This window comes from Trachypithecus francoisi, unplaced genomic scaffold (assembly GCF_009764315.1).
Source record: "Trachypithecus francoisi isolate TF-2019V2 unplaced genomic scaffold, Tfra_2.0 Lachesis_group2, whole genome shotgun sequence".
NCBI classification, from domain to species: domain Eukaryota; kingdom Metazoa; phylum Chordata; class Mammalia; order Primates; family Cercopithecidae; genus Trachypithecus; species Trachypithecus francoisi.
In genome coordinates, this window is record NW_022681465.1 from 110,316,451 (window position 1) to 110,322,264 (window position 5,814).

A 5,814-nucleotide genomic window follows, 5' to 3' on the forward strand; every position below is an offset into this window, starting at 1 on the left:
CCTTCAGGGGTCCTTGGCATGAGGACCTACAACACATCTGTAAGTCTTCTCAACAGGCCCTTGGCCCAGTCCCTTTTAAGAGACAAGAAGGGCTGGGCAGGGTGACTCACACCTCTAATCCCAGCACTTTGGAAGGCTGAGGCTGGGGAAGGGATCCAGCCTAGGAGTTCAGGACCACCCTGGGCAACATATGTTTTGTTTTTTTGAGATGGAGCCTTGCTCTGTCACCCAGGCTAGAGTGCAGTGGTGCAATCTTGGCCCACTGCAACCTCCGCCTCCCAGGTTCAAGCGATTCCCCTGTAGCTAGGACTACAGGCGTGCACCACCACGCCCAGCTAATTTTTTTGTATGTTAGTAGAGACAAGGTTTCACCATGTTAGCCAGGATGGTCTTGATCTCCTGACCTTGTAATCTGCCCGCCTCGGCCTCCCAAAGTGCTGGGATTACAGGTGTGAACCACTGCGCCCGGCCTGGCGAGACCCAGTTTCTACAAAATATTAAAAAATTAGAAGCCAGGGCTGGGCACAGTGGCTCACGCCTGTAATCCCAACACTTTGGGAGGTCAAGGCAGATGGATCGCCCAAGGTCAGGAGTTCCAGACCAGACTGGCCAACATGGTAAAGCCCCATCTCTATTAAAAATACAAAAATTAGCCAGGCCTCAGCTACTCAGGCGGCTGAGGCAGGAGAATCGCTTAAACCCAGGAGGCTGAGGTTGCAGTGAGCTGAGACTGTGCCACTGCACTCCAGCCTGGGCAACAGAGTGAGACTGTCTCAAAAAAAAAAAAAAAAAACAAATATACACACACACACATACATCAGAGGCCAGGCGTGGTAGCTCATGCCTGTAATCCCAGCGTTTTGGGAGGCCAAGGTGGGCAGATCACCTGAGGTCCATAGTTTGAGACCAGCCTGGCCAACACGGTGAAACCCTGTCTCTACTAAAAATACAAAAATTAGCCAGGTGTGGTGGTGCATGCCTGTAATCCCAGCCACTCCGAAGGCTGAGGCAGGAGAATCCCTGGAACCCAGGAGACAGGTTGCAGTGAGCCAAGACTGCGCCATTACACTCCAGCCTGGGCAACAGAGCAAGACTGTCTCAAAAAAAAAAAAAAAAAAAAAAAATCAGCTTGGCCTAATGGTGCATTCTTGCGGTCCCAGCTACTTGGGAAGCTGAGGTGGGAGGATCACTTGAGCCCAGGAGGTTGAGGCAGCAGTAAGCTGCACTCCAGCCTAAGCAACAAAGCGAGACCCTGTCGCTAAAAAAAAAAGGGAGAGAGAGACAAGAAGGGTCTCTGCTGTGTTTTCTCTTGGAACCCTGGAGAATGAGTGCAAAGCTTCGTGTGTTATTTTCATGTTTTTTTATTTTCTGCCCGCCTCGGCCTCCCAAAGTCCTGGGATTACAGGCGTGAACCACTGCGCCCGGCTTCATCTGATTCTCATGTCTTGCCGGAGTGCCTGTATGTCAGTGCCTGGCGTATAGTGGATGCCCAGTAAGTGTTTGTTGAACGAGGCGCCTGTGGGACATTTAGGAGACACATTCAGGAAACAGCTGAAGATTCAAGTCTGGATTCACCTCCGCTTCAATTCGGGAATGAATCTGAGACAGGCTCAGGGCAGTCAACATACATGCTGGTCACTGCGGCCTAGGGAGAGCCGGGAGCGGGGCCCACACAGGGAGCATCCGGAGTCAAGCAGGTGGGATGTGGTTTTCTTTCGACCTGGACATCCTTCGCATGTTAACCAGAGAGTGGCTTTCACTTCCACAAGGAAATGTGCTCTCTCCCAGTTCTCTTGAACTGTGAAGCCCTCTCAGTCCATCCTTGGTTCCCATGGATACAAGCAAGAAGGGCACAAGGATGGATGGTAACTGCAGCCGGGAGCCCGTCTGGGAACGCCAAGCAGCGCGGCCAGATCTGCCAGTTTATCGACAGCGTCCAGAGGTTCAGATATGTGTGTGAGATCTGGTGTTTGAATATTGGCAACTACATTAGATTTTTTTTAAATCCTATTAGAAAAATAACTAATGTGGGCCAAATCCAGCACGAGGACGGCCAGGGCCCAGCATAGTGAGGAGGTGAGACGCCAGAACGCCAGCATCACAGCAGCGGGCAGGGACAGCATGGCCAGGGCAGGAGGACGACGACCTCCAGAGAAGGTGCAGGGAAGCCCAGACAGGCAAGAGCGTGTCAAGAAGCTGCCAACAGTGTCAATCGGGCAGATAAGGCCGAGGAGTCCCTCGTGGCATTTCACAACAAGGTGACATTTGCCAGATCAGTTTAGCCGAGCTGGGGCGGCTGCCAGGGTTAAAGAGGAACAAGGCGGGAGGGTGGGGAGGATGTGGAAGGAGAGAGTGCAGACAGCTCTTTTTTTTTTTTTTTTTTTGAGACGGAGTCTCGCTCTGTCGCCCAAGCTGGAGTGCAGTGGCTGGATCTCAGCTCACTGCAAGCTCCGCCTCCCGGGTTCACGCCATTCTCCTGCCTCAGCCTCCCGAGTAGCTGGGACTACAGGCGCCCGCCACCTCGCCCGGCTAGTTTTTTGTACTTTTTAGTAGAGACGGGGTTTCACTGTGTTAGCCAAGATGGTCTCGATCTCCTGACCTTGTGATCCGCCCGCCTCGGCCTCCCAAAGTGCTGGGATTACAGGCTTGAGCCACCGCGCCCGGCCGACAGCTCTTTTAAGAGACTTGGCTGGCCGGGTGCGGTGGCTCAAGCCTGTAATCCCAGCACTTTGGGAGGCCGAGATGGGTGGATCACGAGGTCAGGAGATCGAGACCATCCTGGCTAACACAGTGAAACCCCGTCTCTACTAAAAATACAAAAAAACTAGCCGGGCCAGGTGGCGGGCGCCTGTAGTCCCAGCTACTCGGGAGGCTGAGGCAGGAGAATGGCGTGAACCCGGGAGGCGGAGCTTGCAGTGAGCTGAGATCCGGCCACTGCACTCCAGTCCGGGCGACAGAGCGAGACTCCGCCTCAAAAAAAAAAAAAAAAAAAAAAAAAAAAAGAGACTTGGCTGTGGCGGGCCAAGAGGACCGCCAGGCTCAGCTGAGAGACCAGGGTGTGGGTGGCTGAAGGGGCTTGGGAAGCATCTGCTGGAGGATGGTGGCAGAAGATGGGAGAAGTTGGGAGGGGGCTGTAAGGAGAGAGTGGGGTGGAGGGCAGGGGCATATGCGGAACCATGGAGCCAGAGCTAGCCTAGAGTGGGGCAGGAGCAGGTACCAGGCACCTCCTTGAAATAGCCACCCTCACTCTGTAGGTGTGATGCAATCACATGTCATTTAATCATCATAACACCTTTGAGAACACATTATTAAAGGCATGTTTCAGATGAGGGTACTGAGGCTCAGAGAAGAACAGTGACTTGTACAGAGTCACCCAGGAATGGCCTGGCCTGCCACTCCAAAGATCAAAGGCCAGAGTGTTCCCCGCTGACCCGCCAGCACTCCCCAGCTCCTGTCATGCGTCCCCCATCACCTGGGCTCCTATCCAGACTTTGCCACTCCACCAGCTGTGTGCCTTTGGGCAAGACACTGCCCCTCTTTGAGCCTTGGCTTTCCCATCTGTAAAGTAATAGCATCTGGGCACAGTGGCTCACACCTGTAATCCCAGCACTTTGGAAGGCCGAGATGGGCGGATCACCTGAGGTCAGGAGTTCAAGACCAGCCTGGCCAACGTGGTGAAACGTCATCTCTACTAAAAATACAAAAATTAGCCAGGCGTGGTGGCAGGCACCTATAATCCCAGCTACTCAGGAGTCTGAGGCAGGAGAATTGCTTGAACCCAGGAGGCAGAGGTTGTGGTGAGCCGAGATTGCGCCACTGCACTCCAGCCTGGGTGACAAGAGTGAGACTCTGTCTCAAAAAAATAATAATAGCAACCACAAGCTGCAAAGATCACAGTGTTCCAAAGCTGGGGTGCAAGGCTGTGCGGGTGGAGGCCATGGGGACTGGGAAGTGAATGTCCTCGTGCCAGGCAGGGAAGCCCATTAGCACCCTTGGAGGGGGCAGAGACCATGGCAGGGGGCCGCGTGGGCAACTGGAGAGGCAGCAGGCAAGCTCACCACAACCTCTGCCTCCTGGGTTCAAGCAATTCCCAACTCAGAACGGCTTGAGCTCATTTGGATCAGCAGGGAGGGAGGCGGTGGAGGGCGAGGACTGTTTTGCCGGAGTATGGAGGCAGGCACTCATGATTCTGCTACTGCCTCTTCAGTGCGGGGCCCCACATGGCCTTGGTACACACATAAGGTACACGCCATCCTCAGATTCTCTACACGGCCCTGTTACAGGAAGGGAGCTGAGGCCCTGGCTAAAGGGCTGGCCGCAGGTCAACCTTTGAACTTGAGTCTGCCTAAATCCAAAGCTGACCCTGAGAGTGGAAGAAGAACCCCTCCCAACTGAGGCCTTAAAGGAAGGAGGGGAGGGGACCAGGGTTCCGGGAGTCATGGTGGAACAAGAACAAGCTCGCTGACTGAGAGCCTGGGGGAACTCAGAAAACCAGCACCAGCCACCTGGGAGATTGTGCAGGGGGAGCGGCTTCCGAGCCAGTAAGGACTCCAGGACCAGCCTGGCCTCTCCTGCTCAGGTTTTGGGGGTACTGGAAGACCAACTGAGATTTCACCCATGTCTCTTGCCACTGACAAAATGACCACTACTTGGGTACCAGGCAGATTAGGTAGGTCTCTTGGCTGCAATTCAAGCTAGTTTAAGCAAAACTGGGGATAACTGAACTGAAAAAGTGAATGGTTTCAAATCTGGCTGGATCCAGGTACCCATGGCGGCTACCGGGACCCTCTCTCATGCTCTCCATCTCTCCGTTCTGCTGTCCTCAGTGCTGGCTTCATTCTCAGAAGGCCCTCCCCACTATTGGCAAGGATGGCCGCCAGCAGCTCCAGGCCCATACCTGGCCAGCTCAGCAGCCCCAGTGGACAGAGGGAACCTTTCTTTTCTTTTCTCTCTCTCTTTTTTTTCGAGATGGCGTCTCACCCTGTAGCCCAGGCTGGAGTGCAATGGTGTGATCTCAGCTCACTGCAACCTCCGCCTCCCAGATTCAAGCACTTCTCCTGCCTCAGCCTCCTGAGTAGCTGGGACTACAGGCATGTGCCACCACACCCAGCTAATTTTTGTATTTTTAGCAGAGACAAGGTTTCACCATGTTGGCCAGGATGGTCTCGATCTCTTGACCTCGTGATCTGCTCGCCTTGGCCTCCCAAAGTGTTGGGATTACAAGCATGAGCCACCGTGCTCAGCAAGGGAGGCTTTCTTTTTTGTTGTTGCTTTGTTTTTGAGACAGAGTCTCGCTCTGTCTCCCAGGCTGGAGTGCAGTGGTGCAATCCTGGCTCACTGCAAGCTCCGCCTCCCGGGTCATGCCATTCTCCTGCCTCCGCCTCCTGAGTAGCTGGGACTACAGGCGCCTGCCACCACACCCGGCCAATTTTGTTTTTGTATTTTTTTTGAGACGGAGTCTCACTCTGTCGCCCAGGCTGGAGTGCAGTGGCATGATCTCGGCTCACTGCAAGCTCTGCCTCCCGGGTTTACGCCATTCTCCTGCCTCAGCCTCCCAAGTAGCTGGGACTACAGGCGCCCGCCACGTCGCCCGGTTAGTTTTTTGTATTTTTTAGTAGAGACGGGGTTTCACCGTGTTAGCCAGGATGGTCTCGATCTCCTGACCTCGTGATCCACCCATCTCGGCCTCCCAAAGTGCTGGGATTACAGGCTTGAGCCACCGCGCCCGGCCTTGTTTTTGTATTTTTAATAGAGATGGAGTTTCACCGTGTTAGCCAGGATGGCCTCGAACTCCTGACCTCGTGATCCGCCCGC